General features: G+C 35.6%; 1 protein-coding gene across 3 annotated transcripts in view; it reads left to right on the top strand.

Moving 5' to 3' along the window:
• The window catches only part of ZFPM2 (zinc finger protein, FOG family member 2), a 501,208-nt gene that overhangs the window by 134,905 nt on the left and 353,518 nt on the right, over nt 1–12,785 (top strand). The window lies entirely within an intron of this gene.

Below are 12,785 nucleotides of genomic sequence, written 5' to 3' on the forward strand. Positions count from 1 at the left end.
CAAATTGCTGTCTGCTATGCGTGAAGAAGAGAGGAACTCCAGTGGTAATTTTCTGAAACCAGCAGCTGGAAAATATAATGCAAACAAAAATGAAGATACAGTATATCTGATTATTATGATGTCATTTCTAATGTTATTCATGACACACACCAATGTTTGTATTCTGTATACCACAGCATATTGCCATACAAGATTTTAGATCAAAATGTATTTTTAAAAAGTAACAATACTGCATTTTAAGAGTCAGAAACAAAATGCGGAGTTCTGCTGGCATTTTTACCTTATTGACTAAAGGTTCTGTCTTCTCAGTGTGGGAAGAATTCCCTTGAAATCACAAGGGGAAAAAAAGGAAAAGAAAGAACGAACTCTTTGGAAAACCTTGATTTCATTATGAAAGTATTACATATACTTAAAAGCAGTGGCTCAACTTTGCATTTTAAAGTTCTTTACTTCTGGAGTTAATTATGTAAAGGTTTAGAAGAGTTTTTATAGGTAAAATTCGACTAGTGGTCTTTTAGATATGCTACTTGACAAAGAATCTCTGATTTGACAGGGCAGATTTGAGGGGAACAGGTTTTCCTCTTTGTTCATGTCTGGGGTCTATAGCTTCTCCAGTAACTTGAGAGTAAGTAAGTCAATTCAGGGAGTGGCTGCATACCTAATGCCAACTTCTCCAGGAAGCTTTTCCCAAAGTAAGGTTGCATTATTGGCTGAAGACAAGGAGCAAGGTAAAGAATGATGCTGTCATTCAAGATGAGATTTTAAAATTTTCAGTTAACTTTATTTTATGCATTTGAGTTAATGTAATTTTTATTGATATTGCTGAAAAATTTTATACTCTTATATGGACATGTTAAAACTTTTTAAAGGGAAATTGCATGTCCCTAAGCAAATATGCCTACAAGAAAATTCTCTCTTGTGTGTATTACAAAATTGATAACATGTTTTCTTTATAGGTACTTACCGAAAAACTTTGGGCTTTACTGTTTTGCAACTGCTTTTTTTTTTTTGAAGAGAAAATGTTCATTTATTTCTTTAGTCAGGAGATTGAGAAGAGTGTCGGGGAAGCATTTTTCTACTTTTATTATTGTATTAATAAAATTTTTGTTATTCACAAATCAATATTTTCCAACTGTTTTAAATAGAGAAAAATAGTCCAGCTTTTAGAGACAGTTCCAAAAGAGTAGAAAATGGGTTCAGAATTCCAAAGGTTCATGTTCTAACTTTGCTACTCTATAGTGGGAGATTTTTGATAAATTGCCTAACCTCTCTCTGCCTGTATCCTCATTTGTGAAATACCAGAAAATAATATGACCAAATGTGATAGAATTAAGTGAGTTCATTTGTATATTATGGCTTTGGAACTGTTAAGTATTCAATCCGTTTTTAATGTCCACTCCCAAAGCAGATACCACAATGGGTAAACTTGTGATACTAAGCATTAAATTTTGAGTGTAACTGCAGTTTATTGGTTAAAACATGAGGTAATGAACCAGTTATGATTTCAGAAGCTTCTAATTTAAGACCCTCCCTCCAGTCCTGACAGTCACTCTGTGAGAGATAGTTTTCTCTAAAAATAGAACAGAATCAAAGGACAAGGAAATTATCTAAAGAATTTGAAGCATAGAGCTAGCATCATTTAAGATGTATCTGCATTTATCTTATTTTTAGAGTTTGATTGAAGACGACTCCACAACCTTTCTTGATGGCTCAATTCAATGATGAATCAACTCTTGTCTGAAGTGTTCTATTTTTATCAAATGCAAATTCCACAGTGTAGAAATGATTTTTTCCTTATTTGTTGTTCTATGAAAAAAGGTATATTAGTAATGACTGTTGTATACACCTTTGTTAATTCTGATGATTAGATGGAACCTAAGCGGTCTTTAGGAAAATATTACAATTATGAATATTTCCATGGTGAAATTATTTAATGTATAAATTTTTATGACTCTTATTTAAATCTTCTTCAAACTCCTATGGATTTTTTACGATTTGAATGTAGAGCTAGACACACGCAAACCAGTAAGATTCAGGTCATTGCAAAAGTCATTATTTTATTATTTTGGCATTTCACATACCTATTTTTAAATTTTATTGTTCTTTCTTGCTTTTAAACAAACTACCCTAACACTGCTTGGGTTGGATTTTAATTTATATAGTACTTGCTGCTTACTATTCTGTCTATATTTGCCTGTGTTTTTCTTTCATCATTGTTGAATGTTAATACCTCTTCATTTCTTTCAAGACCCTTAGTTTAAAACTTTATCATCCTCACAAATTCTTCAGCATGCCAATATTCTTATACATTTAATTATTCAGTAAATATTTGTTGTGCACTCAATTACACACTAATAATTTTGTGTGAAAAGTGCTAGGGAGAATTCCAAAGGGTATAGTACAATGCTATCCACATTCTTTTTTCTGGATGTCATTTCTGTCTTTCGTTTAGTTTTCCGTAATTAGCCATGTACTATATTTAGATTACTCATGCAATAATTAATCAAGTCTTAGCCTAGAAAATACAGCATGGTTTATAGTACAGAAGAAAGAGTGCAAATTTTGGAGTCAGATCTGTGTCTGCATTTACAGGCTAATGGTTTCATTACTTAGGGACTTGTAACTTCTAGTCTTTTATGGAAGTTTGCATGCCCTGCCCTATGGCACCCACACATTAGATGGTTTGTTTCTGTAGCTTAGTGGTTGTCACATTCACTCATGTCTTCTGGCTTGTTAAACAGCCAGTCCTCAGTTTCCTGAACTTAAAATGGGAAAAATAATAACTTCCTTGAAAATTTACTAGGTTGCTGATATTTGAGAACTTGGACTTGGTAGGTCTTAAAGGTCTTTCTGTACTGCTGGGCAGTTTTCTTTAACCCTTTTCATTTTGTCCTTTCAAAATGGAAATCGTTAGAATGTTGACCTTATTTTGAAGATGGTATTTACATGCTTGGCTGTCTCTTTTATTTTTTAAAAGATTTATTATTTGATTGGAAAGTCAGAGTTACGCAGAGAGAAGGAAAGGCAGAGAGAAAAAGAAAGAGAGAGGTCTTCCATCCACTGGTTCACTCCCCATTTGGACGCAACGGCCGGAGTTGTGCCAATCCAAAGCCAGGAGCCAGGAGCTTCTTCTGGGTCTCCCACACAGGTGTAGGGGCCCATCTTCTTGAGCCATCTTCTACTGCTTTTCCAGGCCATAGGAGAGAGCTAGATTGGAAGTGGAGCAGCCAGGACTCAAACCAGTGCCCATATGGGATGCCAGCACTGCAGGCAGTGGCTTTACTGGTTCTGCCACAGCACCAGTCCCTTGGTTATCTCTATTAAGAAAATCTTTAGAATTATATTCATGCCCAAGTTTGGAGTGCTGACTTATGTACTTAGTTTTAGAAGGAAACTTGGAGGAGAAAATTCAGATAAATTCTTATAAATCTACACTTTACCTCTAAAAGCACTTTAAATGTGACATCAACTCAACTCTTAAGTATGCAAACATTCTCGATTACTTTATTAAAACATGGTTACTTTATTTTTGCACTTGGAAATAATAATCTTTTCCTCTACTATAATAGTGCAGGAATCTAGATCCTAGTCATCAGGTTTATAGCAGCTATAAATTAAATTGCCAGGAGCTATAATAAACAAACATATCATGATTCAGTTAAAGAACTTCTGGTGTAAATAAATTTTCAGGAATTCCCATGATAAAATCAGACGTGTGTACTTGTTGCATCTTAGACTGAAAATCTGTCCAGAGTCCTATAAACAAGATGCCTCATGCAGTTGCTTTTCATCAGTATGAACACATGCAGATGATTGGGCGAGTTCTGCTTTTTGTCTTAAACTGGGAAGATGGAGAGTGTTTTTGCATAACGTGGAATAGCAGCTCGAAGACCACGATGAGCTAGAAGCACATACTTAATGATACAGTTTTTTCTCCCTCTTTACTAGTCCAAAGGAGGGCTTGAAGATTACAGTTCTGATTTCGTTCTCTTTTTGATTGGGAAAATGTGGTAGATATAAGATCTGGGAAATGCCATTTGAAGTAAATTAACAGACACCTATGAAACATAGTTAACCATAGATATAGTCTGACAGTAAGAAGAATATTGTGAGAAGCGGAGGAAATCGTAGAATGACTGTGTATTACTCTGACAGTGAATTGGTATTATCTCTGCTATCAGATAATGCAGTTATCATTAATTTTCACATTTGCATTTCAATCTTTGGAAGGAAATGACTCTTGCCGGATGAAGATAAGAGTCTGTACCACTATAATGAACCATCATTTTATCCCAAGGCTTTGTGTCCATATGAAAATGAGGCAGAGAAGGAGTGTGTGTGTATGTGTGTGCATGTGTGTGTGCGTGTGTGTCAGTGTATAGGAGGGGGTCAGAAAAATATTTTAACAATGTGTCAAAATTGCTATAGACTTTTGAGCCCTTTATGAAACAAGAGGGGGTAAAAATAAATCTTCTGTAGTGTAGTTAAGTGGATATCGGATTAAAAGATGAAAGCTTTACTCTGTAGAACAGAATGCCACATGAAGACAGTAAAAAAGTTCTCTTGATCTTATTCCCTTTCTCTGGTTTGCACTCTCACACAGAATTAGGACATGCATAAACTCAACCAAGAAAAAAATTATAAAGACTGGTTCAGTCACTGAAAATTTCTATTCTCACTGAGTCATAAAGAACGGTATCAAATATACCATTTTATTTTCAACATTATTATTGTTTATATGTCTTTAGCTGTAGAAGAATGAAAATTAAGGTTATTTAGATAATTGCTTGTTGCAGAATTTACAAACACCTTATTTGTTTATATAAGTTTTATTGAGAAATTCAAGTAAAAATTTAATGAATTTGAGATTAATTTCCTTTCAAACTTTCCCTTGACATGACATTTTTATTACACTACTGGAAAATGACTAGAGTGTCAAAAGTTTATAAATATATTATGATCCCCAAAACATGTGACATTCAATAACCTACACCCTGCCCCCATGACAGAATTTGCTAATCAACTGTTTATGCTGTAAGCTTCTTCAACTAAACTGTGATTCTTATTCCCTCTCTACAACTAGTTGAGGATGGTGTGGGTTGAGCTCTTATCCCCACCCCTGCAAATAACATGCCAAAATCCTAGCTTCCAGGTGTTTGTAAATAGTGTCATTGAAGATATATTCAGTTAATAAGAGTTTGCACAGGAGTAGGCTAATCTAATCTAACCTGAATAGTGTCCTTTTAAGAAGGGGAAATTTGAAAACAGGAACATATGTGGAAAACACCATGTGAAGATGAAGGCAGACATGAGGCTTATGCTTCTACAAACCAAGGAAAGCCAAAGATTGCTGGTGAACTGCCCATACCTAAAGAAGAGGCATAGAAACCGATTAATCCTCAGAGCCTCAAGAGTAATTAGCTCTGCGGACAGCTTGACTGTGGGCTTTTAGCCTTCAGAACTCTGACACAATAGATTTCTGTCAAGCCACCTAGTTTATGGTACTTTGTTATGGCAACCTTAGCAAACTAATACAAGCTCCTAGAGTTAGAAAGAACCATAGGGTAATAGCTTGTAGATTTGGCAACTATACTCACTGTAATTTTTGATCAGTTTTAAATATCTAAACAAATGAAGTATGCTTGCAAAAAGGATAGATTGTTCTATTGAAGCTATGTTGATATCTTTGAAAGATCTGGTAAAGAAAATCTCTAAAGTTTAGGTGCGGAGAAATGACTGTGAGGAATAGAACATGAAATTGTAAAACTGAAAGAAACTCTTTAGTTTTACAAAGTGCTTTTACATCTTTGGTCCTTTCAATGAAACAAACTAGAGATTGAAGACGATGCATTTGAATGTTGTTTATGTAACTGGAGCACCAGCCAAAATAAAAAATAAAAACTTTTTATTAAAAAAATTGAATGTTAAGTATGCCTGTGCATGTTATAAATTAAAGAATAATGCTTACAATGCTATTTGAAAAGAGTAATTTTGTAGTTTGGATATTTTTAAAAAGATTTAATTTATTTATTTGAGAGGGAGAGTTACAGACAGAGAGAGGAAGAGACAAAGAGAAAGGTCTTCCATTTGCTGGTTCACTTCCCAAATGGCTGCAACAGGTAGAACATAGCAAATCCAAAGCCAGGAGCCAGGAGCTGCTTCTCTGTCTCCCATGCCAGTGCAGGGGCCCAAGCACTTGGGCCATCTTCTACTGCTTTCCCAGGCCACAGTAGAGAGTATACAGTAAATATTTATTTTGGCATGATTATTGACATTCCTCGGTTCCCTAGACCCCGTATTGGACTCTTAAAAGATACTTAAAAATATGATTGATTCTCCTATCTGGAAAGCTGAAAGAGTATCTCCGCCCTCTATTTGTTTTTATTTTGTCTGTTCTGAGGAAGGACTTAGGTGTGCTCAGAAGGATAAGTAAAGGCTGGTACAGTGATGTTTATTAGAAGTAGTTTAAAATACAGAAAATAAAAATAGGTGCAAAAAGGTACATGCACTTACTATTAATTTGACTCAGATTTGGAACTAAATTACTAGAAGACTATATGGATAATATTAATTGAGTATAAAGTTAATATAAATTAGTTGGGATAACCCTTTTTATATTCAACTTGGGAATCTTTTGAGTCTAGACAACAAACACTGTGCTACACTCTGGGATATATAACTGTAAGTAACCATAGTAGTCTCTGCCCGAGAGGGTTTATACCTGACTGGAACAGCAAATTGTAATAATAACGATTTTGTCAGTGCTTACTGAACATAAGATAATGTTTCTGTAGAAAAAACAAGTGATACCACAAAACATATTAAAAAGGATAGGGCTAGCCCAGTCTGGCAGAAAGGTAGTTGGTAATATATCCTGTGAGGAGTGCATGTTTTAAAAATATTTTTATTAATAATCTTTATTTTATATTTAAGCATACAAAGTTTCAAACATGCAAAAAAGAAAACAGAAGAGTATGATGGATACCCATGGATTCATTGACAAACCTCAGAAGTTGTCAACATTTTGCCGATCCTGTCAATTCCCTCTAAATTTTCTTCTGGAGTGTTTTACCAGCAAATTCCAGATAATCATGTTGTTTTACTAATAAATGCTCTAGTATGTGTTTCTATTAAAAAAGTACTTCTGATTTAAATATAGCCATCATGTCATTATACCACATAAAAATATCCTTAATATTATCTAAAATCAGTTTATCTTCAGATGTCCCCAGTTGTCTGTAAAAAAAAAAAAAGTCTTTGTGATTGACTTATTGCAAACAGGATTCTTTGACAGTCCACATATTGATCAATAAGATTCTCAGATCTTTTTGAATGGATAGTAACTCCTTTCCATCACACTTACCCTCCTCGCAGCCACATGTACACACCTATTTGCTAAAACCAGTTTATTTGTCCTGAGTATTTTTCACACCGTAGATTAGGTAGATTATGTCCTGATGCTATGAAACATGTTCTTATATACCTTGGGTTTTGTATAAAGTATTAATTGAATCTAGATCCTTTTTTCAACCTAGAAAGCTTTTATTTAAGGTATACAAACTTCAGGCATTTCATGTATACAAATTTAGAAACATAGTAATTCTTCCTACCCAATCCTCCCTCTCACTGACATTCCCACCCTTCTTCCTCCTCCCTTTCCTATTCCCATTCTTATTTTTACTAAGATCTATTTTCAATTAATTTTTATACATATAAGATTAATGCGGGCCAGCACCACAGCTCAATAAGCTAATCCTCCGCCTGAGGCGCCAGCACACCACGTTCTAGTCCCGGTTGCTCCTCTTCCTGTCCAGCTCTCTGCTGTGGCCCGGGAGTGCATTGGAGGATGGCCCACGTCCTTGGGCCCTGCACCCACATGGGAGACCAGGAGAAGCACCTGGCTCCTGGCTTCGGATCAGTGCGGTGTGCCAGCTGCAGCGGCCATTGAGGGGTGAACCAACGGAAAAGGAAGACCTTTCTCTCTGTCTCTCTCTCTTTCACTGTCCACTCTGCCTGTCAAAAAAAAAAAAAAAAAAATTAATGCTACACTAGGTAAAGTGTTCAACAAATAGTATGAACAGAAAAAAAAAAAAATGTTCCTGAACAGTCAAGACACAATCTATTCAAAGTCATTGAGTAAATTCAGGCTTCATCTTGTATGCAACAATACAATGTACACTTTGCTAGATGTTTTCTTTTTTTTTCTTATCAATAGATCCAGAAAGACTGGGCTGGTGGTGATTTTATAGTATATCATGTGTTTAGGTATTTTAGCCTGATCAAATTTCTAATCAACTTTCCCCCTCATGATTAATTCCTGGACCCAATGTATCAATAGAAGTTTCAAAGTGGTATTTTTCTTGTGCTATCATTCCTTCTGTATTAATTATCTGACATTATTATCTTAAGAAAATATTTTCCTCATCCACTGTTTGTTTTCTCCTGAATACTGTTCATAAGGGAAAGGGAGGATACATGCTTAATTATTTTTCATTATTTACTAACTTTCATAATAATCAATTAGTGTTCTCAACCTCCAAAAATGACTAAGAACTTGAGTTGGCTCCTCAGATTTTTGGATAAGGACAGAGTATGCAATATTTTCAATGTTTTCTAATAGGAAGAAAAGTGAGTTCGTCTTCTATGATTAGAACTAAGACAGCTGAGACAGGGATATGAAATAAAGCTGACAAAGTTTGCAGGGTTTGAATTCTTCAGGGCCTTGAAGTCCACAATCTTATTAGATTTAAATTCAGGAACAATGTGAAGACATTGTATGCAGAGAAACCACGTGCACATATTTGTGCTAAAAAAAAAAAAAAACCTACTCTGAGTGCTACCGAGAGTATAGAAGAGGACAATAGAAATGCAGTGGTCTAGTCAAGAGGTGAAAGTGGCTTGTAGAGAGCATTTTATATATTTGAGAGTGTCATTATATGTGGTCTCCTTTATTTATAATATTTTGAAGCTATTCACTTTCATAAGGAAGACAAGAAAAAAGGTACATGCAGAGGGAAAGATAAGGTGAATTTTTTAAAAAAACTAAGTTTTCAATTTTCTGGAGACATCCAAGTGGAGCTATTGTGCAGAATGTGGGTACTAGGGGCTAGCGCTGTGGTGTAGCAGGTGAAGCCACTGCCTCTGGTGCCAGCATCCACATGGATGCTCGTTCAAAACCCAGCTGCTCTACTTCCAGGCCAGCTCTCTGCTGTGGCCTGGGAGAACAGTGAGAGATGGCCTGAATCCTGGGGCCCCTTCCCATGTGGGAGACCTGGAAAAGGCCTGGCTCCTGGCTTCAGATTGGCCCAACTCCAACTTTTGCAGCCATTTGGGTGTGAACCAGCAGATGGAAGATCTCTCTCTCTCTCTGCCTCTGCCTCTCTTTAACTCTGCCTTTCAAATAAATAAATAAATAAATATTGTTTTAAAAAAGAATGTGGGTAATATAGGCCAGGAACTTGGAGGAAAAGTCTCGGGTAGAAATGCAAATTGGAGAGTCAGCAGTGCATGCAAGGACTTGGGGTTCGGGAGTAGATGAAATTACTGAGCGGGTGAATATAAATAGAGTGCTCTAAAATGAATCTGTGAAGAACTCCAATCTGTAGTGGAAGGGTAGAAGAGGAAGAGTCATTAAGGAAAAGAGAGGCCAAAGACAGTGAAGAAACTCGTGAAAATATAATAGGTCATAAGAAGGAGAGGAGGATGCCTGAGCTAAATGGTGCTGAGTGGTCAAGACGTATTTAAAGCCTTTCCCTGGAAGTGTGAGGTGAAGATATTATAGAGTTTAACTTGAAAGACTTCATGGAACTCTGGTGGCAGAAACCAGACTGGCATGCTGAAGTGAGAAGAAAATGTAGGCACAAGGAATCAGCTACTGTGACAACTATTCCTGAGTGTTCTTGATAAATACATATATAAAATATTTGGAATTCTCTGAAACTATCCTGTCATTAATAAAAATGTTTACTATCTATTATGTCTACCTAAGAATTTCCCAAACTTCAGAATTTTTGGATATACTTCTAGAGGAATTTGTATTTCTGTTTCAAAGTATTCTGAATCTATTGTCTATTAAGAACTCTAATTTATTTTAAAGTTATTTTAAAAGTTATTTCAAAAGCTATTAAACTTTCCATATTATATTTCTATTGAATTTTACTATTACAACATGTGTTTCCCAATAATTTTGCTTTACTAAACAGTTTTTGATTTTTATGAGGTTTATCATTATTTTTGAATGGAAAATTTTACCTATATATAGTAAATTTTCAAGTAATCACAGATCATTAAAACTATAGTAATATAACATTCTTAACCATTGGTTTGACAAAAGTATAAAAGTTTTATAAAACTATCTTTGCTATGGTAAGTAAAATGTTAAATATGATAATAATATATGATACATTTGAAATGGGTTAGAAATATGTTTTCCATTTCTTTCCAGTGTCCAAACAGATAACAGCCAACATTTTGTTATTGTTATTTCAACTGTTATTTTAACCCCAAGAGCACATTTGGCCTTTGGGGGATCCTTGTATCTTTGTCTACATAATAAACTCTATACTTGTTTTTAAGATTGATTCTTGGAGCTTGCAGCCACTCATTCTCTCATAAATATAATTTACATATGCTTGCCAGATCTTGTACTTCTTCCCTTGCACCTTTGTAAGCCCAGATTAAATTAATTAATATAATTAGTTCCAACATTTATTGAAGAGGAACTATGTGTCAACTCTAAGGATGAAAAAGATGACTTAGGCTTAGCCAAATGGAGAAAGCTCATGGTACAGAGCAGAAACAACGAGAAAATTAAAATGCATGGCCAGAATACAGTGGTCATGGAGTCACAGAGTGCAGTCATAGCACATAGCACTGCAGGTCATCACCTGCAGTCTGGGAAAGACGCTGATGGACCAGCTTGGACAGAAGAAGAAAGGAAGGTATTGGGTAAAGTGTGTATTGTGTAAGTCATACAGGCATGCTGATTACCATTTGACGTGATCACCAAGGGCAGGGTGATAAATTCACAGAGGAACCATTTTAACTTGTTAACAGATAAAGTGACGTTTAGTGTTTTGCGAAATTCAATTTCATGGTATATGTAATAAACTTACTTCCTTGCTGCCTGTGTAGAAGGCTTCACTCCCAGTTAGTTGTGTTTTCTACAAGCTGCTGTTTCACATTGGGACTAGAAAGACTGAAAGACAAGAGAAACTTCAGTGTCTCTAAGTCTTGGGTGTTGAGTCCAGGCTGGAACCTGAGGCTGTCTGTCGAAGATCTGTTATGTCAGTGAACTATTAACAAAGCAACAAAGAGCTTGGTAAAAGGTCTGTCAGGAAACTATTAAAAACCTAATAGTAATTGAGGCTGTTGCCTGGAAAGCAAATAGCAGCAGTCTGGGCCTCTAGTGGCCTAAATGACGTTTGGAAGTGAAGCTTGCTTAGCTCTTAAAGATTCTAGAGAGTTTGGGGGAATGAGAAAGGGAGGCTCAAGGAGGAGAAGCTGAGCTTCTTGCTAAGAGCAGAGTCGTTTCTCATGAAATCCCTGGGGGCTATGTGTGAGATATATTGTACTTACAAGAAAACTACAAGATGCTACATGTTTTCTAAATTTTGTTTTGTATTGTTGAATACATTTTCACAGGAAGGCATATAAAGAACATATTGGATGCCAAACATATGTTTATATTTGAGGAAATACAGAGTCAAAGATCTTTATTTGCATTTTCATAGCACAGCCTCTTGAAGCCAGCATGAGGCATGACATTTATTTCAACTGTGTAAAAGTAGTCACAGAACTTGCTGACTGAAAGAAATTTTAACACATTCTTTTGTTTTTTCCACCATTACTGTTTTCGTATTAAGCAAGAGTATTACATATTTGGATATCACAATCATGTACGGTGAAAAGGGCAAGCATATAAGTATATTTTAATAAGGTTGGGAGTGTGATTTTACACAAGTAAGCTGTAAGAAAGTGCAAAAGTAGGACCGAGTATCTGGGATTCACAGGATCTGCTTTCAGTATATATTTTTAATAAATAATGCATTAATTTATGATAATTTTAGTTACATTTTCTGTATAAAAGCAATAAAGAGAAAAAGAAAACAGCAGAAAGCGTTTCCTGCCTTCAGAATTTCTGTTTTCAGTTCTGTTTACTCATTTTTTTCTTTAAATTAGATGTTTTCCAATAAAATTAACTACAGAATATCTCCTCAGTCCAGAATGTTTCTCATTACCCAGAAACCTGTATAAAGGGGGATACAAGGAATACAAACTATAACTACAGTAATGTGATTAAACCACCTGTTGTTTAATAGGATGACAAATGAAATAGTTTTTTTAAATCATGCCCACAATTTCTAATACTGTAAAACTACACCTGTTATAAAACAGGTCACTTTAGTGACTCTTAAATTGTGCAAATATAAGGCAAATAGGAACCAGGGTCTCTCAAGTTGGGCATGGGAGGCCTTTTCCACCTTGTAGAAGAATCTCTCTGCCCTAGTGAATTCAGAAAGCAGTAAGGAGTGGAGGCTGAAGTATACCTGTCACTTAAGGGCTTTTTGTGTGGCTGTCAGCCCAATTCGCCTGCTTTCGCCATATCTTCACCTGACCTTTTCTGAATGCATGCACACTCCTAGTGTGTCTTTCTCATCTTATCCAGTTGTCCAGTTCTACTGAGTTAGAGTCCCATTCTTACTTTCTCATTTAGCCTTCATGACCTCCTTAAAGGCTGCCTCTTTGGTCAAATTGGAGGTAGGACTTGGACATGGGAATTTTGG

This window comes from Oryctolagus cuniculus, chromosome 6, assembly GCF_051225735.1.
Source record: "Oryctolagus cuniculus isolate XC-2025 breed Fujian yellow rabbit chromosome 6, ASM5122573v1, whole genome shotgun sequence".
NCBI classification, from domain to species: Eukaryota; Metazoa; Chordata; class Mammalia; order Lagomorpha; family Leporidae; genus Oryctolagus; species Oryctolagus cuniculus.